This window comes from Neovison vison, chromosome 1 (genome assembly GCF_020171115.1).
Source record: "Neovison vison isolate M4711 chromosome 1, ASM_NN_V1, whole genome shotgun sequence".
Taxonomy (NCBI): domain Eukaryota; kingdom Metazoa; phylum Chordata; class Mammalia; order Carnivora; family Mustelidae; genus Neogale; species Neogale vison.
The window spans coordinates 123997834-124022188 of NC_058091.1; positions in this window are offsets into that span (position 1 = coordinate 123997834).

Below are 24355 nucleotides of genomic sequence, written 5' to 3' on the forward strand. Positions count from 1 at the left end.
GAAAACTTCCAAACTCATTTTATGAGGCTAGCATTACCTTGATCCCAAAACCAGGCAAAGACCCCATCAAAAAAGAGAATTATAGACCAATATCCTTGATGAACACAGATGCACGAATTTTCACCAACATACTAGCCAATAGGATCCAACAGTACGTTAAAAGGATTATTCACCATGACCAAGTGGGATTTTTTTCCTACCCTGCAGGGTTGGTTCAACATCTGCAAATCAATCAATGTGATAGAATACAATAATAAAGGAAAGAAGAAGATCCATATGATACTCTCAATAGATGCTGAAAAAGCATTTGACAAAATGCAGCACCCTTTCTCTATCAAAACTTTTCAACATGTAGGGATAGGGGGTACATATCTCAATATCATCAATGCCATCTATGAAAAACCCACCACAAATATCATTCTCAATGAGAATGAGAGCTTTTCTGCTAGGGTCAGGAACATGACAGGGATGTCCATTATCACCACTGCTATTCAACATAGTACTAGAAGTCCTAGCTTCAGCAATCAGACAACAAAAAGAAATTAAAGGCATCCAAATCAACAAAGAAGAAGTCAAACTATCACTCTTTGCAGATGATATGATATTATATGTGGAAATCGAAAAGACTCCACTCCAAAGCTGCTAGAACTTGTACAAAAATTCAGTATAGTGTATATAAAATCAATGCACAGAAATCAGTTGCATTTCTATACAACAACAATAAGACAGAAGAAAGAGAAATTAAGGAATTGATTCCTTTTATAAATGCACCCAAAACCATAATATGCCTAGGAATAAACCTAACCAAAGAGGCAAAGAATGTGTACTCAGAAAACTATAAAGTACTCATGAAAGAAATTGAGGAAGACACAAAGAAATGGAAAACTGTGCCATGCTCATGGATTGGAAGAACAGATATTATGAAAATAGCTATGCTACCAAAAGCAATCTACATGTTTAATGTAATCCCCATCAAAATACCATCTTTTTTTTCAAAGAAATGGAACAAATAATCCCAAGATTTATATGGAACCAGAAAAGACCACGAATAGCTAGAGGAATGTTGAAAAAGAAAGCCAAAGTTGGTGGCATCACAATTCCAGATTTCAAGCTGTATGACAAAGCTGTCATCATCAAGACAGTATGGTACGGGCACATAAACAGACACATCGATCAATGGAACAGAATGGAGAGCCACAACTCTATGGTCAGCTTCTTTGACAAAGTAGAAAAGAATGTATAATGGAAAAAAGACAGTCTCTTCAACAAATGATGCTGGGAAAATTGGACAGCCATATGCAGAAAAATGAAACCAGAACATTTCCTTACACCACACACAAAAATAGACTCAAAATGGATGAGGAACCTCAATGTGAGAAAGGAATCCATCAAAATCCTTGAGGAGAACACAGTCAGCAACCTCTTTGACCTCAGCCATAGCAACTTCTTCCTAGAAAGATCGCCAAAAACAAGGGAAGCAAGGGTAAAAATGACCTATTGGGACTTCATCAATATCAAAAGCTTTTGTGCAACAAAGGAAACAGTTAACAAAACCAAAAGACAACTGACAGAATGGGAGAAGATATTTGCAAATGAACATATCAGATAAGGGGCTAGTATCCAAAATCTAAAAGGACTTACCAAACTCAACCCCCAAAGAACAAGCAATCCAATCAAGAAATGGGCAGAGGACATGAACAGACATTTCTGCAAAGAAGGCATCCAGATGGCCAAGAGACAAGTCAAAAGGTGTTCCACATCATTTGGAATCAGGGAAAGACAAATCAGAACCACAATGAGATACCACCTCACACCAGTCAGAATGGCTAAAAGTAACAAGTCAGGAAATGACAGATGCTGACAAGGATGCAGAGAAAGGGGAACCCTCCTACATTGCTTGTGGGAATGCAAGCTGGTACATCCACTCTGGAAAACAGCATGAAGGTTCCTCAAAAAGTTGAACATGGACCTACCCTACGACCTAGCCATTGTGCTACCGGATATTTACCTTAGAGATACAAATGTAGTGATCCGAAGGGACATGTGCACCTGAATGTTTATAGCAGCAATGTCCACAATAGCCAAACTATGGAAAGAACCTAGATGTCCATCAACAGATGAATGGATAAAGGAGATGTGGTGTATATACATATATCTCTATATATGTATATATACAATGGAATACTATGCAGCCTTCAAAAAATTGAAATCTTTTTATTTGCAACAATGTGGATGGAACTAGAGGCTATTATGATTAGCAAAATAAGTCAATCAGAGAAAGACAATTATCATATGATTTCCTTAATATGAGGACATTGAGAGGCCAAGTGTGGTGCTTGGGGGTAGAGAAGGAAAAAATGAAACCAGATGGGATCAGGAGGGAGAAAAACCATGAGAGACTCCTAATTCACAAAACAAACTGAGGGTTGCTGGGGGGAGGGGGGTTATGGGGAGGATGGTTGGGTTATGGACATTGGGGACGATATGTGCTATGGTGAGTACTGTGAAGTGTGTAAGCCCGAGGATTCACAGACCTGTAACCCTGGGACTAATAATACATTATATGTTAATAAAAAATTAAATTTATAAAAACCTTATAGAGCAGTTGAGATGTACCTGTTGGATCCCTCAACACCTAAACTCCATGAATTATTCAATGTTGAGATTCCTGGGAGTTTCTTGATCTTTTACTTCACTTTTATTCCCCTTATAGCATGGGATTTGTATCATGAAATAAACTGTCATTTACCTGAGCTCATTTAAGTAGATTTCTATTGCTTGCACTAATGTTGACACAGTAGGTTTATTACATTTTATTTCACAAAGCAACTATAGTTTTTTCAAGAACTCTCGGAATTTGTTTGACTGTGATGAGGATTGTGATTTCCAATGAATTCAAAAAAACACTAAAAACTTAAGCAGTGAAGTAATTTTCTAGGGTCACATAAAGGAGCTGAAAAGGGACCCTGAAAAAGAGGTGTATTTTGACATCGATCACTGACTTTGTGTATGAGTTCACAGATGAATATTTCTTCTTTCTCATGGGCAGAGTCCAGTGTAGTATGACAGCACTTGGACCAACTGCAGAGTGCTGTGGCCATGCACCTATCTTGAAGCTGGTGGCCCTCAGTGCTTAAGGGACAGGCTTTAGCAGGAGACACCTAGGCATAGTGACTTAATTTTTCTCTTAGCTTAAAAATTTTGTAGGTAGTTGTTTATAATTTTATTATGTACTACCACATAACAAATTTCCCCAAAACTTTGTGGTTTAAAACATGTATGTGTATTATCTCACAGTTTCTGAGGGTCAAGAATTTAGGAGTGGCTTAGCTGGATGGTTCTGTATTGGGATTTCTCATAAGTCTGCAATCAAGGTGTTGACTGATGCTGTAGTTCTCTGAATGCTTCACTGGGACTGCAGGGTTCACTTCCAAGGATGTTCATCCACATGCCTTGCAAGTTAGTGCTTTTTGTTGGGGGGTGGTGCCTCAGGCCTTCCCCACATGGACCATTCTCCACAGGGGCTACTTAAGTGTCTTCATGACATAGGAGCAGGCTTCCTCCAGAGTGAGTGATCCAAGAGAAGGCAAGTTGGAAACTTCAATGTTGTGACCCAAACTTGCATAAAAATCTTGACCTATTTTGTATAACAGCAATACTTGTAGGAATTTAAAAACTTAAATAGGGGTTTTAATGTTGACTCTGTCACTTCAGATATATTTACTTCAAATGATGAAGGACTGGCAAGATCTAAAATTAACTTTTATTTATTTTATTTTAATTTTATTTTATTTACTAACTTTTATTTATTTATCTATTAGCTTTTTTCATATTTATTTATTTATTTATCCATTGCCTTTTATTTATTTATCCATCAAGTATTTTTATTTCAAAGTATCATAATAATGTAGCTAATTACTGTAGCCATTTAATCTTATAAAGGCAAATGCTGGGAGTCAAGTAGTGAGTGACCATTTTTCTTGACTTGGTTGTAACTATTAACATTTTGGGGAGGGCCAGAAACACCACTTTTTCCTCCCCTTCTGTGTTTGGAATCAAGAAAGAAATAAGGCACAGGGAACATTTGGGTGGAAAATAGAGTGCCAGATGTGTTGCTGACGGAGAAGACTAGAGACAAGGCTTTAATCTATGGCCAAAAGGGCTTGATATAAATGTACCTACTCACTTCCAGGCACAGCTGGACAGCTGCAGGTATCTTCAACTTACCATATGGCCAAGATTCCCCTCATGTGCAGACAGAGAGTATCTGAAAGACGTAAGGTAGTTTAGCTGGCTGAATTCTTTCTCCCAAACTCACTAATCTGATAATTCAGCTTCTCTCTCAAGGGCAGAAGTGAGTGAGGGCTGGGGCAGAGAGCATCTATGTTGATCAGGTGCTACTTCTGGAGAAAGCAAAGGTATTTCAGAGAATCTATGCTAATGATAGTAGGTCATCAACAATCCTGCAATTAGTGAGTCATGATTGTGGGGTTAGCACAGATCTAAATACTACAGATAACAAAAGTAACAGAAAGCATTCTGGCCCCTGAAACAGTAGCTAGTCAGATAGACAATACACACACACATGAAAATTTAAGAAATATCTGGGTCTGAACTTACTGTTGAAAAAAATCATTAATTAACAAGGTATAAATTCTGTAGTGAGAAGAAATGATCAGTGGATACCTCAGGAGGTCTTTTCAATCAAACATTTCTTCCTGCCTGATTGTCTGAAAGCCAGCTGTGAAAAGAGGACTGGTTTTTGTAAATGATGGTCAATAATGCTCTGTATTTTCTGTCTTCTTATTCAGATGATTTGATATCTGGTGTCTCACTGCCCAGAGGGACTGCCCCTCCTAGGGTTAGCTAATGCTTAAGAGATAGTAAAAATAATCTTCTGGGGATAGTGCCTTTCAAATGAAAAACAATCAACCCAGAGTCTACTCTCTGCCCACTGTATCCCACAACTCACTGAAATTATTCACCCTAGTGGATCCCAAGCCTATGTGCCCCTGCCTCATACATTCCTTGCCTGTGGAAACGCTATAGAGTCTCTTGTCATGTTTTCCCTTTCTGCCTTCTGTCTGCTGACCCATCCTGGTGCTTATCGTGTGGCTCTGCATGGCAGGACAAACCCCCTACTTTTAGGAAATATGAGTAATAATGGCCATTATCTCTTGAACTTTGGCTTCACCATACCTGAATGATAATAAAGCCTACATTTAAAAACACATTCTTCTCCCTCTGCCTTAGAACATCAGGGTTAGTGTTTAAATGCATTTTTGTTACTAACAAGTTTTCTGATGAATTGAAAGTGAAGGTTGGAGCATTTTTTTAAAGTTTTTTTTTTTTTAAACATAGAATGTATTATTTGCTTCAGGGGAACAGGTCTGTGAATCATCTGTCTTACACAATTCACAGTACTCAGCATAGCGTATAACCTCCCCAATGTCCACAAGGGTTGGGGTATTCTAAAGTATTTTAGATAGACTTGATATTTATACCTTTCTTTTTTTCATGGATTTCCTGTTTAAAATCTTCTTATATATATCCAGTATCCTTTTTTCAGTTACTTTTTTATTTTGAGACAAGGGTAAATTCAAATGGAGTGAACAATGGAGATGGATTTTATGCACTCATTACCCAAATTCCCCCCAGTGGTAATATTTTGAAAAATTATAGGACAATATCACAACCAGGAAATTGACAGTGATATAATCCATAGATCTTACTCAGATTTCAATGTTTTACCTGCATTCTTTTCTGTGTGTGCATTTAAGTTTCATCTTGCATGTAGATTTCTGTGACCAACATCACAATCAGGGTACAGAGCAGAGAACACTTTTATCATAAGTGTCTTTTGTGTTACTATTTTGGACCCCCAACCAACTTATACCCCACTACCTTCCCTAACTCTTGGCAACCACTAATGCATTCTCCATCTCTACAATTTTGCTATTTCAAGATATTGTATAAATGGAATAATAAAGTATTTGGCTGTTTGAGTTTCTTTATTCAATGTATTTCCCTTGACATCCATTTAAACTGTTGTGTATATAAATATTTTGTTCCTTTTTATTGCTTAGTAGTATTTCATGATGTGGATGTACAAAAGTCTGATTAATCGTATAACCATTGAAGGACATCTGGGTTGTTTCCACTATTTTTTAAAAACATACATTTTTCATCTATATTAGTCACCAAGACTCCACAATTATGTCCTCAAACTTGTCACTATTATAGTTTTATTCTTATTCTTTCATGTCTGCTGTGACATTTCTCCATTCCTACAAGTGTCTTTGATCATTTTAAAGGAAGAAACTTTTTCTAAAATCAGAGTACAAATTCTTCTTTAACCTCAAAATAATTACTTACTTTCTTTGTGCTTCATTCCTTGGGATAATTATTCATTTTCCCTTTGCTTCATTTACCCTTCCCTATATGAAGCTACTAAGTGTCTCTATCTCTAGTGTTGAAAAGGTTAATGTGATCACTTCTGTTTACATAGCCTGATAAAAAGGTTATATAAATTATTTACACATACAGGTGTGAGTCAGCTCTGCCCACCCCCACCCCCCAACTAGAGCTGAGGTTACAGAGAATCAAATATAGCTCCTCATCTGCCTGTCACATTTTCTGGGTCAGGTCCTTTTCCTGGTAATATTTAATTCTCAGAATCCTGTCTTTCCAGGGGTCTGGTGCTGAGACTGTTCAGGCACAAACCACTTAAAGATACCAGACATACTAGATTATTCATTAACAACTACTCAAGAAAGAATTAGTTGGACCTACATAGGATTGGATTTGTAACTCAAGATATTAATTAGGCTTGATGACATTGAGGCAGAAGCCACACACATCCTCTCTTCGGGCTTAAAGTTTGCCTTTATGGTGGACCTAGTGTCTAAAATATCTTATTATATTCATCTGAGAACCAAAAAAGAATTCTTATGCATTTAGAGCCATCATGCTAGAAGATTTTGAATTAAGACTCATTGAAAATCCAACCAGGCCTATCTCTGAATGAGGACAGAATGCTCAAGGCTGAAATATCACCACCTGAACACCCTGTTTCCATTAACCATAAGTTAGAGGGAAATTGAAGGTCTTCTTCTGGATTTGCCATCTCTATCATGCAGCATGATCTCTCTGGGGGCATGCATTATATCAGGAATCTGATTTATAAATTTTTCCCAGTGATTTTGATGATCAGTTTTGGAGAACCTGTATTAGGTGACATTGCCTCTTGAGAAAAGCCTTTTCCAAGCCTGTTTCCTCCTTGACACATACAGGGTCAGGAAACAGCATAGACACTATAATATAATTGACTCAAGGATCCTGGTGGTGAAGCTGGGGATCTTGAAATTTCTGAAGTTGGATGTCTCAGAAGGAAGCATGGTGACGCTGATGATGGACTCAGGGCCATATCATCTGGCTCTGAGGCAGAACAAGCATAAACTTGGTAGCTGCTTAGCTTCAGTCAGCCTTTCTGGGGGAGGTTAGGATAAATGCTCTCTTAGGTCACTTCTAGATCTGTAATCTGGTTGGGACCAAGCTTCCTTTTACAAAGTAATAGGACCCTAAGTAAGGACACAGTCTGAGCCTGGGACTCTGGGGGCCTGAGTAGACGAGTGTACAGGCTGATGTGGGAATAATTGAATACAGGATAGATGGTTCATAAATGTGAGTGAAGGAAGGTATGGTTGAATTAATGAATAGATAGGAGGGAAGTCTGCGGTACCGTGATCACAAGTAGATTCCCTTTCTAAGCCTATCTCTCAAAGATCCTAACCTGGTTTTACCTAGGACTCAAATCCAGGGAAAGGCAAAGGAAGTTTTGGTTAGATAAAGAGTCCTTTCTGTTATTTCTATGCTGTTGGGAGAGCCTTACCTATAAATAAATAGATCAATAAATAAATTTGTTTCCAAAATACTGCAATACTACATACTGGCCTGCTGGTAGGGTTCATGAAAAGAAAACAAACAAACAAACAAACAAACAAATAAACCTCTAAATGTCTCTATAATGTCATATAGCACATCAACTAAGATCATAAAATTTCTCCTCCTTAAGCATTGGTACTGTCACAGAAGATGTACATCCCTTCTCGAATTCTCATTGAAGCTTTGTTCTGAAACTCTGAGGCACAGGACATTTTTGAAAAAGTAGTAAATCATATATTGATTAATAAAAGAGAGTTGTAACCTTTATAATCCTCAACTACAACCATATGACTCTCATCAAAGAAAGTGTGGCAATAGTTTCCCAGCCCTCTAAATAGGTAATGTAAATATGCACATAGCAGGAGGGTATATTTAACTAAGGAACAGAAAGTCTTGCAAACAGGTTTTCTAAAAAGCTAATATTATGTTCTATACTAGACTGGTACACACCTCAAAGCATCAAATATGAAAGAATCTACTGAAGCATAGAATAGTATTATGCATTAAATTAAAAAAAATCTGAATAACTAGCTTGTTTATTTTTTGGGTACCTAGGGTAAGGGAGATACCTTGCGGAAAATCAGGATAAGCTTTTATAATAACAACCATAGAATATTATCACAGATTTGAATGACATTTGTAGAGCTCCAATTCTTAAAAAAATAAAAACAGGCAAAATATTATAAAAAAAAAGAAAAGCTTTTATGAACATTGAAAGGGAAGTAATGGTAATTTGTTTAAGACTTTGTATTTTCAAAATCAATTTATTATTTTTTATCTATACCATACACCTTGGTTTGTTTCTCAAAATTCAAGACAGATAAATTTAAAAGTAAAATTGTTTTAGATCATTATCAATCTGCTAATTTGATATGTTTTTGAAGTTTCCTTCCTTTTAACTAAACAAAGGTACAACTCTTTGCATTTTCTGCAACATCTGAAAATCACCTTTCCATCAATATGAAGCCATATAGGGTGGCTTATTTTGTAATGCAGTCAAACCTTGTGTGAATAGTACTTGCATTTCCAGTTTTGAACTTCTTAGGTGCTCAATATGTATTTCTGAGTAGATATGTAAATGAATAGGGTTGGCTGCCAGCAATAAACTGGTGATGTTTTGTATTTATCTTCTTTTAGAAAGGATAGATTTAGCTAGTAAGAATATAGAATTACCTAGTAAGAATATGGCAGAAAGGAGTACTTAATCATTCCAGGTATCTGACCATATTCTCTAGACAAGTGTAAGCTAATGTATGTTTGATCAGTTTAAGTACCAATATTTTCTAATCATCCTTGACTCACTGTTTTGGGATTTACTTTTCAAATTCCATAGCTGTGATACATGCAAACAGTGATACAGAATCATAGTTGTCTTTGAAGTGAAGTTCTCCAGCATGCAGGAAATACAATGTTTTGTTTTTCTCAATTTCCATCATTCTTTTCATTCTTTAACCAGAACTCTTTTCCTCTATTCCTAGAATATTTCCTGGTGGGAAGCTGGACCCTTAGAATGATGAAGTAAAGCTATGTCTTGTGGGACATTAATAGCTACTCCTCCCAAAAAGTCCTGTCCTCCTCAATAATGCCAGTTGACAGTTTTTTTTTTTTTTAAATCTCTCTCTCTCTTTCTGTTGTTCCATCTCTATCTATGTTAGGAAAACTATACACATTTACAGAAAAATTGCTTACAAATATGTGATAGTCTTCTTTGCAGAAGCCAGAAAGAATGCTCTGCTTTCTTGCATTGCTGATAAGTTAACACTAATCAACTAGCTGCAGAAGTACTTCTGTGTTTCCTCTAAGAGTCCTTGGAATGCTAGAAGTATTTTATCTTCAATTTTGTAACTCAGATATCTTCTGAGGCTTGTAAGGTTTTAGCAAAAATGACATGCCCTGCGAATATAGCTTTACCCTTGTACAAATTTCTTCAGAAACCCACTCACACCAAGCATAAATGAGTTCTGGTATGACTGACAAAGGTCTCGATAGTTAGGAGAAGACCATCTTCCATGTTTCCTAGAAGCCCTCTCTCTCTTGTTTCCTCCTGTGTCTTCCTATAATACACTCTAGCCCAAATTACTAACCAATATTCCACCTCTCTCTAAACTCCAGATCCTTATTTCTTCCTCTGATATGCTCATCACTTCCTCCTTCCTGTGGAAACTTACTGGGCAGCCAACCAGAAGACAGTCCTTATACAACACACACACACAAAATAAAACAAATTAAAGAACATAATTCTACATGAGAAGGTTTTTTGATTATTTTTTCCACTTCTAAACCTCCCAAATAAATAAAATCACAAATGAGAGAGGAGAAATAACAACCAACACCACAGAAATACAATTATAAGAGAATATTATGAAAAAATATATGCCAACAAACTGGACAACCTGAAAGAAATGGATAAATTCCTAGAAACATAGAAACTACCAAAACTAAAATAGAAAGAAATAGAAACTTGAACAGACTGATAACCAGCAAAGAAATAGAGTCAATGATCAAAAAAGCTCAAAACAAACAAAAGTCCATGGCCATATGATTTCACAGGAAAATTCTACCAAGCATTTAAAGAAGAATTAACAGCTATTCTTCTCAAACTATTCCAAAAAATAGAAAATGAAGAAAAACTTCCTAATTCATTTGATGAAGCCAGTATTACTGATACCAAAATCAGATAAAGACTCCACTAAAAAAGAGAACTACAGGCCAATATTCCTGATGAACAAGGATGCAAAAATTCTCAGCAGAGTACTAATAAACTGCATCCAACAATACATTAAAAGACTCATTTCCCATGATTAAGTAAGATTTATTCCTAGGTTACAATGGTAGTTCAATATTCATAAATCAACCAAGATGATACACCACATTAATAAAAGAAAGGATAAGAACCATGTGATCATTTTGATAGGTGCAAAAGAAAATATTTGAAAATACAACATCCATTTATGATAAAAACTCTCAACAAAGTAGGTTTAGAGAGAATATACTGAAAGATAATAGAAGCCATACACAGCAAACCCACAGATAATATTTTCCTCAATCAGGAAAAACTGAGATCTTTTCCTCTATGGTCATGAATAAGACAGGGAGGTACATTGTGATTACTGTTATTTGACATAGTACTGGCAGTTCTAGCCCCAGCAATCAGACAACAAAAAGACATAAAAGGTATCCAAATCAACAGGGAAGAAGTAAATCTTTCACTATTAGCAGATGGCATGAAACTCTATATAGAAAGCCCAAAAGACACAACCAAAAAACTGCTAAAATGATAAATGAATTCTGTAAAGTTCCAAAGTACAAGATCAATGTACAGAAATATATTGCATTTTTATTTTTTAAAAAGACTTTATTATTTGAGAAAGAGGAAAAACACAAGCAATGGGGGTGCAGAAGGAGAGGGAGAAGCAGACTCCCCACTGGTCAGGGAGCACAATGGAGGACTAGATTTCAGGACCCTGGGATCATGACCTGAGTGGATGGCAAATGCTTAACTGACTGAGCCATCCAGGCACCTTATCACATTTCTATACAGTTCAAGCAGCATAAACAGAAATTAAGGAATCAGTCCCAATTACTGTTGTCTCCGAACAGGAAAGTATGGAGGAATAAACCTAACCAAGGAGGTGAAGGACAAATACTCTGAAAACTATGAAATATTTAGGAAAGAAATTGAAGATGACACAAAGAAATGGAAACACATTCTATGCTTATGGATTGGAAAAATAAATATTGTTAAAATGTTTATCCTACCCAAAGCAAACCCAAAGCAAAGATTGATTTAATGCAATTCCTATCAAAATGCCACCAGCATTTTTCACAGAGCTAGAACAAGCAATCCTAAAATTTGTATAGAACCAAAGAAGACTCCAAATAGCCAATAAAACCTTGAAAAAACAAAGCAAAGCTCAAGGCATTGCAATTCCAGACTTCAAGTTAAATTACAAAGCTCTAGTGACCAAATCAGTATGGTACTGGCACAAAAACAGACATAGATCAGTGGAACAGAGTAGAAAACCCAGAAATAAACACACAATTATATGATCAAATAATCTTCAACAAAGTAGGAAAGAATATCCTATTTCTTTTCAAGAAACAGTGTTGAGAAAACTGAATAGTAACATGCAGAAGAATGAAACTGGAGCACCTTCCTATATCAAACACAAAAATAAATTCAAAATGGATAAAAAACCCAAATGTGAGAAACAAAACCATAAAAATGCTAGTGGAGAACACAGTCAATAGCCTTTTTTTTTTTTTTAAGATTTTATTTATTTTTTGACAGAGAGAGATCACAAGCAGGCAGAGAGGCAGGCAGAGAGAGAGGAGGAAGCAGGCTCCCTGCTGAGCAGAGAGCCCAATGTGGGGCTCAATCCCAGCACCCTGAGATCATGACCTGAGCCGAAGGCAGTGGCTTAACCCACTGAGCCACCCAGGTGCCCCCAGTCAATAGCCTCTTTGACACCAACAGTAGCAGTTTATTTCTAGATATGTTTCTTGAGGCAAGGGAAACAAAAGCAAAAATAAACTATTGGAACTTATAAAAACAAAAAGCTCCTTCACAGCAAAAGAATCAGCAAAACTAAAAGGCAACCTGTAGAATGGGAGAAGATACTGCAAATGACATATCTGATAATGAGTTTGTTTCCAAAATATATAAAGAACTTCTCAAACTCAACACCCCCAAAAACAAATAATCTAATTCAAAATGGGAAGAGACATGAATAGACTTTTTTTTCCCCCAAAAATACTTACAGATGAGTAACAGACACATGAAAAGATACTCAATATAACTGATCATCAGGGAAATACAAACCAAAAATACAACAAGGCATCACCTCACACCTGTCAGAATGGGTAAGGATCAACAACACAAGAAACAACAGGTGTTGGTGAGAATGTGGAGAAAGGGAACCATTTGGCATTGTTGGTAGGATTGCAAACTGGTGTGACCACTGTGGAAAACAGTATGGTAATTTCTCAAAAAGTTAAAAATAGAACTACCTTATGAACCAGGAATTTCACTACTAGTTATTTACCAGAGTACAAAAACACTAAACCAAAGGATTACATACACCTGGATATTTATAGCAACATTACCTACAATAGCCAAAGTATGGGCCCAGCACACTTCTGTTGCGCCACTCTGTACAATAGCCAAAGTATGTAAACAGTCACATGGATGGACCTGGAGAGTACTATCTAAAATAAGCCAGAGAAAGACTAATACCATATAATTTCACGCATATGTAGAATTTAAGGAACAGAACAAATGAGCAAAGGAGGGAAAAAAGAAAGAAAGGCAAATAGGAAAGAGCCACTTAACTATAGAGAATAAACTGATGGTAACCAGAAGGAGAGTAGGTGGGAAGATGGGATAAATAGGTGACAGGGATTAAAGAGTGTACTTGTCATGATGAGCACCAGGTGTTGTATGGAAGTGTTGATTCGCTATATTGTACATCTGAAACTAATATTACACTGTATGTTCACTAACCAGAGTTTAAATAAAAAGTAAAAGAAAAAAGAAACCATCCCTGAAGATTCAAAGATGTTGAATTTACTAAACAAAAAGTATGTATGTATGTGTGTATTAATTTATTTATTGAGACATAGTTAATGTGTAACTGTGTAACCTGATACTAGTTTTAGGTATACAACACAATGATTTGTATATATATATATTTATATATATATATATATATATATATATATATATATGCCACAATGAGTCTAGTTAACAACTATCACCACATATTGTTACACATTTATGTTTCTTGTGATGCGAACTTTAAAGATCTTCTCTTCCAGCAACTTTCAAATACACAGTACAGTACTATTAACTATAGTCACCAGGCTATACATTACATCCTGTGAATTACTTATTTTATAACTGGAATTTTTAATGTTTTGGTTACTTTAATCCATTTTGCCCAACCTCCAAATACCAATCTGTTCTTTGTATCTACAAGTTCTTTTCTTTTCTTTTTCTTTTTTTTGGGGTTTCTAGGAAGGCACCCTTAGTTTTTCTTTCTTTTAAGTTTAAATTAAATTAATTAACATGATGTAATATTAGATTCAGAGATAGGGTTCAGTGATTCAACAGTTGTGTATAATACCCAGTACTCATTACTTCATGTGTCCTTCTTAATGCCTATCACCAAGTAACCCATCCCTTCACCCTCTTCCCCTCCAGAGATCCTCAGATTGTTTCCTGTGATTGAGAGTCTCATGGTTTGTCTCCTTTCAGATTTTATCTTGTTTTACTTTTCCCTCCCTTCCCCTATGATCCTCTGTTTTGTTTTTTAAATTCCACATATGACTGAGTTCCATCCATGTTGTTGCAAATGGTAAGATTTCGCTTTTTTTATGGCTGAGTAATACTCCATTATATATGCAAATACCACATCTTTACCTATTCATCTGTTGATGGACGTCTAAGCTCTTTCCATTGTTTGGCTATTGTGGACATTGCTGCTATAAAATTTGGGGTGCAGTTGCCCCTTTAGATCACTGCATTTGTATCTTTGTGGTAAATACCTAGTAATGTAATTGCTAGGTTGTGGGGTAGCTCTATTTTTAACTTTTTGAGGGACCTCCACACTGTTTCCCAGAGTGACTGTGCCAGGTTATATTCCCACAGGCAGAGTTAGAGGCTTTCCACTTTCTCTGCATCCTTGCCAACATTTCTTATTTCCTGACTTAATTCTTACCATTCTAACTGGTGTAAGGTGGTATCTCATTGTGGTTTTGATTTGTATTTCCCTGATGCTGAATGATGCTGAGCATTTTTTCATGTGTCTGTGGGTCATTTTTCTCTGGAGAAATGTCTGTTCCTATCTTCTGCACATTTCCTGACTGGATTATTTGTTTTTGGGTGTTGAGTTTGATAAAGTCTTTCTAGATTTTGGGTACTAGCACTTCATTTGATAAAACATTTATAAATATCTTCTCCCATTCTGTCAGTCATCTTTGGTTTTGTTGATTATTTCCTTTGCTGTGCAAAAGCCTTTTTTCCTGATGAAGTCTCAATAGTTCATTTTTGCCTTGTTTCCCTTGCCTTTGGAGATGTGTTTAGCCAGAAGTTGCTGTGACCAAGGTCAATGAGGTTTCTGCCTGTGTTCTCCTCTAGGATTTTGATGGATTCTTGTTTTACATTTAGGTATTTCATCTAAATTTGAAACAGGAATCTATTTGAGTCTGAGTCTATTTGAGACTATTTGAGTCTATTTTTGTGTATTGTATAAAGAAAGAGGTCCAGTTTTATTCTTTTGCATGTGGCTGTCCAATTTCCCCAAAGCCATTTGTTGAAAAGACTGTCTTTTTTCCATTGGATATTCTTTCCTGCTTTATCAAAGATTAGTTGACCATAGATTTGAGGGTCCATTTTTGGGGTCTCTATTCTGGTTCCATTGATCTGTGTATCTGTTTTTGTGCCAGTACAATACCATCTTCATGATTACAGCTTTGTAATACAGCTTGAAGTCTGGAATTGTGATGCCACCAACTTTTGTTTTCTTTTTTTTTTCTTTTTCAACATTCCTTTGTCTATTGGGTATCTTTTCTGGTTCCATACACATTTAGGATTATTTTTTCCAGGTCTGTGAAAAATGTTGATGGTATTTTGACAGCGATTGTCTTGAATATATAGATTGCTCTAGTTAGCACAGACATTTTAACATTATTTGTTTTTCCAATCCAGGAACATGGAGTATTTTTCTATTTATTTAAGTCTTCCTCAATTTCTTTCAGGAGTTCTCTATTACAGATCCTTTCAGATTACAGATCCTTTCCCTCTTTGGTTAGGTTTATTCCTAGGTATATTAAGGTTTTTCGCGCAATTGTAAATGGGATCAATTCCTTAATTTCTCTTCCTTCTGCCTTACTGTTGGTATATAGAAATGCAACTGATTTATTTGCATTGATTTCATATCCTCCTTTTTTGCTGAATTCCTGTATGAGTTATAGCAATTTGGGGGTGAAGTCTTTGGGTTTTCTATATAAAGTAGCATATCATCTGTGAAGAGTGAGAGTTTGACTCCTTCTTTGACAATTCCAATGCCTTTTATTTCTTTTGGTTGTCTGACTGCTGAGGCTAGTACTTCCAGTACTATGTTGAACAATAATGGTGAGAGTAGACATCCCTGTCATGTTCTTGACCTTAGGGGAAAAGCACTCAGTTTTTCCCAATTGAGAATGATATTTGCTGTGGACTTTTTAATATGGCTTTTATGATATTGAGTTATATTCTCTCTATCCCTACACTGTGGAGATTTTTTAATCAGGAAAGGATACTACATTTTGTGAAATGTGTTTTCCACATCAATTGAGAGTATCATCTTGTTCTTGTCCTTTCTTTTATTAACATAGTGTATCACATTGATTGATTTGTGAATGTTGAAGTATCCTTGCAGCCCAGGAATAAATCCCACTTGGTCATGGTGAGTAATCCTTTTCATGCACTATTGGATTCTATTGGCTAGTATCTTGGTTAGAATTTTTACATCCGTGTTCATCAGGGATATTGGTTTGTAATTCTCCTTTTGGGGATCAAGGTAATATTAGCCTTATAAAAAGAGCTTGGCAGTTTTTCTTTCATTCTGTTTTTTTTTTTAAGATTTTTATTGATTTATTTGACAGAGAGAGATCACAAGCAGGCAGAGAGGCAGGCAGAGAGAGAGAGGAGAAAGCAGGCTCCCTGCTGAGCAGAGAGCCCGATGCAGGACTCAATCCCAGGATCCTGAGATTATGACCTGAGCCGAAGGCAGTGGCTTAACCCACTGAGCCACCCAGGCGCCCCATTCTGTTTTTTGAAACAGCTTCAGAAGAATAAGTATTAATTCCTTTTTAAATGTCTGGTAGAATTCCACTGGAAAGCCATCCAGCCCTGGACTCCTGCTTGTTGGGAGATTTTTTTTTTTTTTAAGATTTTATTTATTTATTTGACAGAGAGAGATATCACAAGTAGGCGGAGAGGCAGGCAGAGAGAGAGAGAGAGGAGGAAGCAGGCTTTCCACGGAGCAGAGAGCCCGATGCGGGGCTAGATCCCAGGACCCTGGGATCATGACCTGAGCTGAAGGCAGAGGCTTTAACCCACTGAGCCACCCAGGTGCCCCTGTTGGGAGATTTTTGATTGCTGCTTTAATTTCCTTTCTGGTTATGGGTCTGTTCAGGTTTTCTATTTCTTCCTGTTTCAGTTTTGTTAGTTTATGTGTTTCTAGGAATGCATCCATTTTTTTCCAGATTGCTTTATCTTTTGGCAAATAGTTGCTCAAAATATGTTCTTATAATTGTTTGTATTTCTTCACTGTTGGTTGTGATTTATTTCTTTCATTCACGATTTTATTTAGATATTTTTTCTTTTTGATAAATCTGGCTAGGGTTTTATTAATCTTACTAATTCTTTCAAGGAACAAGTTCTTGGTTTTTGATCTGTTCTACTGTTCTTTTGGTTTCTATATCACTGATTTTTGCTCTGATCTTTATTAATTCTATTCTCCTGCTGGGTTTAGGCTTTATTTGTTGTTCTTCCTCCAGTTCCTTTAGATATAAGGTTAGGTTTTATAATTGAGACCTTGTTTCTTGAGAAAGGCTTCATTCCTATGTACTTCCTTGGACTGCCTTTGCTGCATCTTAAAGTTTTGAACAGTTGTGTTTGTATTTCATTTGTCTTCATGCATTTTTAAAATTCTTTATTTCCTTGTTGACCCATTCATTCTTTTATAGGGTGCTCTTTATCCTCCATGCATTTGTGTTCCTTCCAAATTTCCTCTTGTGATTGTGTTCAAGTTTCAAAGCATTGTGGCCTGAAAATATGCAGTGAATAATCCCAATCTTTTCGTACTGGTTGAGACCTGATTTGTGACCCAGTATGTGATCTATTCTGGAGAATGTTCCATGTGCACTAGAGAAGAATGTGTATTCTGTTGTTTTAGGACAGAATGTTCTGAATATATTTGTGATGTGCATCTGGTCCAGTGTGTCTTTCAAACCCCTTGTTTCCTTGTTGCTCTTCTGCTTAGATGATCTGGCCATTGCAGTGAGTGTGATGTTCAAGTCCTCTACTATTATTGTATCATTATCAAAGTGTTTCTTTAATTTTGTCATCAATTGATTTACATATGTGGCTGCTCTCATATTAAAGGCATAAATATTTATAATTGTTAGATCTTCTTTTTGGACAGACCCCTTAATTATAATATAGTGTCCTTCATCTCTCATTATAGTCTTTGGTTTAAAATCTAATTTGTCTGATACAAGGATTGCTACCCCCTCTTTCTTTGATGTTCTTTAGCATGATAAATTGTTCTCTACTTCCTCACTTTCAATCTGGAGGTGACTTGGGGTCTAAAATGAGTCTCTTGTTGACAGAATATCAATGGGTCTTCTTTTTTTAAATCCAATCTGATACCCCCTGCCTTTTGGTTAGAGCATTTAGTCCATTTACATTCAGAATAACTATTGAAAGATATGAATTTAATGATATTGTATTGCTTATAAATTCATTGTTTGTGTATATTGTCTGTGTTACTTTCTGGTTTATGTTACTCTTGGGCTCTCTCTTCACTTGAAGGATGCCCTCTAGTATTTCTTGCAGGATTCTTTTAGTAATAAAAAGTTGTTTTAGTTTCTGTTTGTCCTGGAAGCTTTTTATCTCTCCTTCTACTGTGAATGACAGACTTGTTGGGTAGTCTTCGTGGGAGCACATTTTTCTCATTTAGCACCCTGAACATATCATGCCAATCCTTTCCTGGCCTGCCCGGTCTCTGTAGGTAGTTCTGTTGCCAGCCTTATGCTTCTACCCTTGTACATTAAGGACCTCTTACCCTTAGCTTCTTCAGGATTTTCTCTTTGTCTCTGACATATAAGTTTCTCTCTTATATGTCAAGGTGTTGACCTATTTTTATTGATTTTGAGGGGTATTCTCTGTTCCTCCTAGACTTGAATGCCTATTTCCCTCCCCATACTAGGGAAGCTGTCCAGCATAATTTCTTCAAATATACCTTCTACCCTGCCTTCAAGACTCTTTCTCTGGGACCCCAATGATTCTGATATTGTTTCACTTTATGGTATCACTTATCTTTTAGATTCTCTCCTCATGATCTGGTAGTTGTTTACCTCTCTCTCTCTCTCTCTTTTGGGGGGGGTTCTTTATTCTCCATCATTTTGTTTCACATATTACTAGTTCTTTGTTCAGCTTCATTTATCTTGAAGTTACAACCTCCATCTTTTTGCATTTTATTAATAGCCTTTTTGTTTTCAATCCGATTAGATTTTAGTTTTTTTATTTCTTCAGAAAGGGATTTTCCAGGGTTTTCTATGCCTTTTTCTATGCTTTAATATCTTTGTAGTTCTTCTGAATTCCAGCTCCAACATCTAATCATCCATACTGATTAGGTTCTTGGAAGAAGAACTCTTGTTCTTTTTTAGGGAGTGAATTCCTCCATCTTGTCATTCTTGCAAAAAGTAGTTGCTTTCTTATTTATAGAATTGCACCAATTCTTTTCTTGGATCTTTGTTTGAGTTCACTAGAGTTCAGAGTGATTGATCACTAGGTGAATTGAAGGGGCCAGACTAAACTACCATCCTCTACTCCTTTGCCATCTTCTGAGTTCAGTTTTTAAAATTGGTTTTCACATATGAATGAGATCATATGGTATATTTCTTTTTCTGTCTGACTTATTTTACTTAATGTAACACCTTCAAGTTCCATCCATGTTGCTGAAACATCAAGATTTCCTTCTTTGTATGGTGGGTTATATTCCATTATATACATATAAATATAAGAGGCTGCACCAACTTGCATTCCCACCACCAACAGTGTAAGAGGATTCCCCTTTCTCCACATCCTCTCCAACACACGTTGTTTCCTGTCTTGCTAATTTTGGGCATTCTAACTGGTGTAAGGTGGTATCTCAATGTGGTTTTAATTGGAATCTCCCTGATGGCTAGTGATGATGAACATTTTTTCATGTGTCTGATAGCCATTTGTATGTCTTCATTGGAGAAGTGTCTGTTCATATCTTCTGCCCATTTTTTAAAATTAATTTATTTATTTTCAGCATAACAGCATTCATTATTTTTTCACCACACCCAGTGCTCCATGCAATCCATGCCCTCTATAATACCCACCACCTGGTACCCCAACCTCCCACCCCCCCACCACTTCAAACCCCTCAGTTGTTTTTCAGAGTCCATAGTCTCTCATGATTCACCTCCTCTTCCAATTTACCCCAACTCCCTTCTCCTCTCTAACACCCCTTGTCCTCCATGCTATTTGTTATGCTCCACAAATAAGTGAAACCATATGATAATTGACTCTCTTTGCTTGGCTTATTTCACTCAGCATAATCTCTTCCAGTCCCGTCCATGTTGCTACAAAAGTTAGGTATTCATCCTTTCTGATGGAGGCATAATACTCCATAGTGTATATGAACCACATTTTCCTTATCCATTCATCCGTTGAAGGACATCTTGGTTCTTTCCATAGTTTGGTGACCGTGGCCATTGCTGCTATAAACATTGGGGTACAGATGGCCCTTCTTTTCACGACATCTGTATCTTTGGGGTAAATATCTAGTAGTGCAATTGCAGGGTCATAGGGAAGTTCTATTTTTAATTTTTTTAATATGATTGTCTGTTTTGTGTGTCTTGAGTTTGAGGGGTTCTTTATAGATTCTGGATATCAACCTTTTGTCTGTACTGTCATTTGCAAATATCTTCTCCCATTCTGTGGGTTACCTCTTTGTTTTGCTGACTGTTTCCATTGCTGTGCAGAAGCTTTTGATCTTGATGAAGTCCCAAAAATTAATCTTCACTTTTGTCTCCTTTGCCTTTGGAGACATGTCTTGAAAGACGTTGCTATGGCTGATATCGAAGAGGTTACCGCCTATGTTCTCCTCTAGGATTCTGATGGATTCCTCTCTCACATTGAAGTCTTTTATCCATTTCAAGTTTATCTTTGTGTATGGTGTAAGATAATGGTCGAGTTTCATTCTTCTACATATAGCTGTCCAATTTTCCCAGCACCATTTATTGAAGAGACTGTCTCTGTACTTGAGGAACTACAGAACACTCATGAAAGAAATAGAAGACACAAAAAGATGGAAGACCATTCCATGCTCTTGGATCAGAAGAATAAACATTGTTAAAATGTCTATACTGCATAGAGCAATCTATAATTTTAATGCCATTCCGATCAAAATTCCACTGGTATTTTTCAAAGAGCTGGAGCAAATAATCTTAAAATTTGTATGGAATCAGAAGAGACCCTGAATCACTAAGGAAATGTTGAAAAACAAAAATAAAACTGGCAGCATCATGTTACCTGATTTCAAGCTTTAGTACAAAGCTGTGATCACCAAGACAACATGGTACTGGCATAAAAACAGATACATAGACCAGTGGAACAGAGTAGAGAGCCCAGATATGGACCCTCAACTCTATGGTCAAATAATCTTCGACAAAGCAGGAAAAAATATACAGTGGAAAAAAGACAGTCTCTCATTGTGATTTTAATTGATATTTTTCTAATGTTAATGATTAATGGTGATTAATGATGTTGAGCACCTATAGAAAAATATTTAAGACATCTTTAAATTCACTGTTTTAAATATGTTCAAGGAGCTAAAGAAAACCATGGGAAAAGGACAAAGGAAACCAGGAGAACAGTGTATCAACAAGTGAAGAATATAATAAAAAATAGAAATTATGAGAGGAATTAAATAGAAATCATAGGATGGAAAATTACAGTCCTTTTGAAAAGAAAAATTGACTAGAAGTGTTCAAAAGCAGATTTGAGCAGACAGAAGAATTGGTGCATTTGAAGATAGTACTAATGAAAAAAGTCTGATGAGCAAAAAAGAAAAATAATGAAGAAAAATAAACAGAACTTCAGAAGTCGAAAGGACACAGAGAATTCCAACATATGCATAATGGGAGTTCTAGAAATTGATCAAGAGATACAGAAGCAGAGAAAATATTCAAAGAACTAATGGTTGAAAACTCACCTATTTTATAAGATACATGAAGCTTCCAAGAAGCTTGAAAGCATCAAATTGATTAAAGATTTCTGCACTGAGTGCAGTCAAAAGCCAAAGATAAAAACAGAATTTTGAAAGCAGAGAATTAACTCATTATGTACAAGAGATTCTCAATTAGATCACCAGCTCAGCAGAAACAATGAAAATCAGAATGAATCAAGACAATATATTTAATGTGCTAGAAAGGGGAAAAACGAGTTCAGTCAAGAATTCTATATTCAGGTACAACTTGTTGCTCAGTTGGTTCAACATCTGCCTTTGGCTCAGGTCATGAGTTCCTCATTGGGCTTCTTGCTCAGCAGGGAGACTGCTTCTCCCTCTGCCTGCCACTCTCCCTGCTTGTGCTCTCTCGTTCTCTCTCACTTTGACAAATAAATAAAATCTTTTAAAAAAAATTCCATATTCAGCAAAACTGTGCTTCGAGAATGAAGAAATCAAGCCTTCCTTAGGTACTGAACAACTGAGGGAGGTAATTTCTAGTATACTTGTTCTACAAGAAATGCTTAAGGAAATCCTCCAGGTAGAAATGAAAGGACACTAGTAAGTAGCTTGAAGCCATAGGAAGAAACAAAAAACATTGGTAAAAATAATTGCATATGTAAATATACAAACCCGTATTATCATATTTTTGGCTTTTAACTCTTTTTTTCTATAGGATTTAAAAGAAAAATGCATGAAATGATAATTATATCTATTTCTTTCTTTTTTTTAAACTTTATTTTATTTTTTCAGTGTTCCAAGATTCATTGTTTATGCCTATTTCAATGGCATACAATGTATAAAGATGTAATCTATGACAATAGCAATGTAAAAGAAGAGTGACAGCTGTATAAAAGTAGAATTTTGTATACTTTGAGACAAGGTTGATATTAATTCAAACAAGGTTGTTACAAATTTAAACTGTTAATGGTTCATATCTACAACGGAATATTACTGAGCCATCATAAAGGATGAGTCCTTAACGTTTGCATCAACATGGATGGAACTGGAGGGGATTATGCTAAGTGAAATAAGTCAAACAGAGAAGCACAATTATCATATGGTTTCGCTCATATGTGTAGTACAAGGAATAGCATGGAGGACCACAGGGGAAGGGAGGGTAAACTGAACCAGAAGAAATCAGAGAGGGAGACAAACCATGAAAAACTCTGGACACCAAGAAACAAATCGAGCATTGTAGAAGGGAAGGGGTTGGAGGGATGGGATAACTGGGTGATGGGAATTAAGGCAGGCACGTGACCTGGTGAGCACTGGGTGTTTTATGCAACTAATGAATATTAAAACACTGTATCATAAACTAATGATATATTGGCTAATTGAACTTAATAAAAAAAAGAAAATGATTAAACTGTACTTTTTTCAAATAAAATTTTATCAATAATGCAAAATTAAAACAGTGTAGAAGGGGTGCCTGGGTGGCTCAGTGGGTTAAAGCCTCTCCCTTCGGCTCAGGTCATGATCCCAGGGTCCTGGGATGGAGCCCTGCATCATCATCCCTCCCTCAGCAGGGAGCCTGCTTCCTCCTCTCTCTCTGCCTATTTGTGATCTCTGTCTGTCAAATAAATAAATAAAATCTTAAAAAAATAAAAAATAAAATTAAAATTTAAAAAGACTCAAGGAGGAGAAAGGATTTGCCCAGGGTCATGCAAAAGTTGAGGAGCAGAGGCGGGACTCGAATTTTTTAAAAGAAAAAAAAAAAAAACCACTATTGAAGAAAATGGAGCTGTCCTTTTTTTAGTGTGAAGAGCCATAGTCATCCTACTCTGATGGCTCCTAATTTGGAATACAGGTTAGGAATTATTTAAATGAAGTTTCATATGCAAACATATGTGAAAGCATTTTTCCTAATTGTAAAACATTATAAAATGTTTATTAAAGTATTGTTAAAAGAAATCTATTTCTGGACAAAACTTTTTAAAGTAAAATTGAATAATACTCATCAAAAATGTATTAAAAAGGAACTAAAGGAATCAAAATAATGCACTACAAAACTTAATAATAAAAAAGCAGTAATGGAGTAACTGAAGAACAAAAAAAATGACATACAGAAAACAAATAGCAAAATGGTAGACATGAAAGTTCACTAAACCTTGTTCTGCTTATCATGAAGAAAGAGGCACAATGCTGAATGGGCCTCTGAATTTTATAGGCAACATATATTACATTTGGGCATGCTGCTCTGTAAATCTGCTGAGTGGAACTCATCATAAAAAATTGTGAATGACTTTAGCTTCTGTATAAGCTGTCCTGATCTTAAGTCTTATAAACCCACAAATACAATTACTCTGTGACAGATAAAGATCCTGAATGAAGTTTGGAAAACAATAATAGGAGAATCACAAAGTAGATGCCTAAGATCTTAG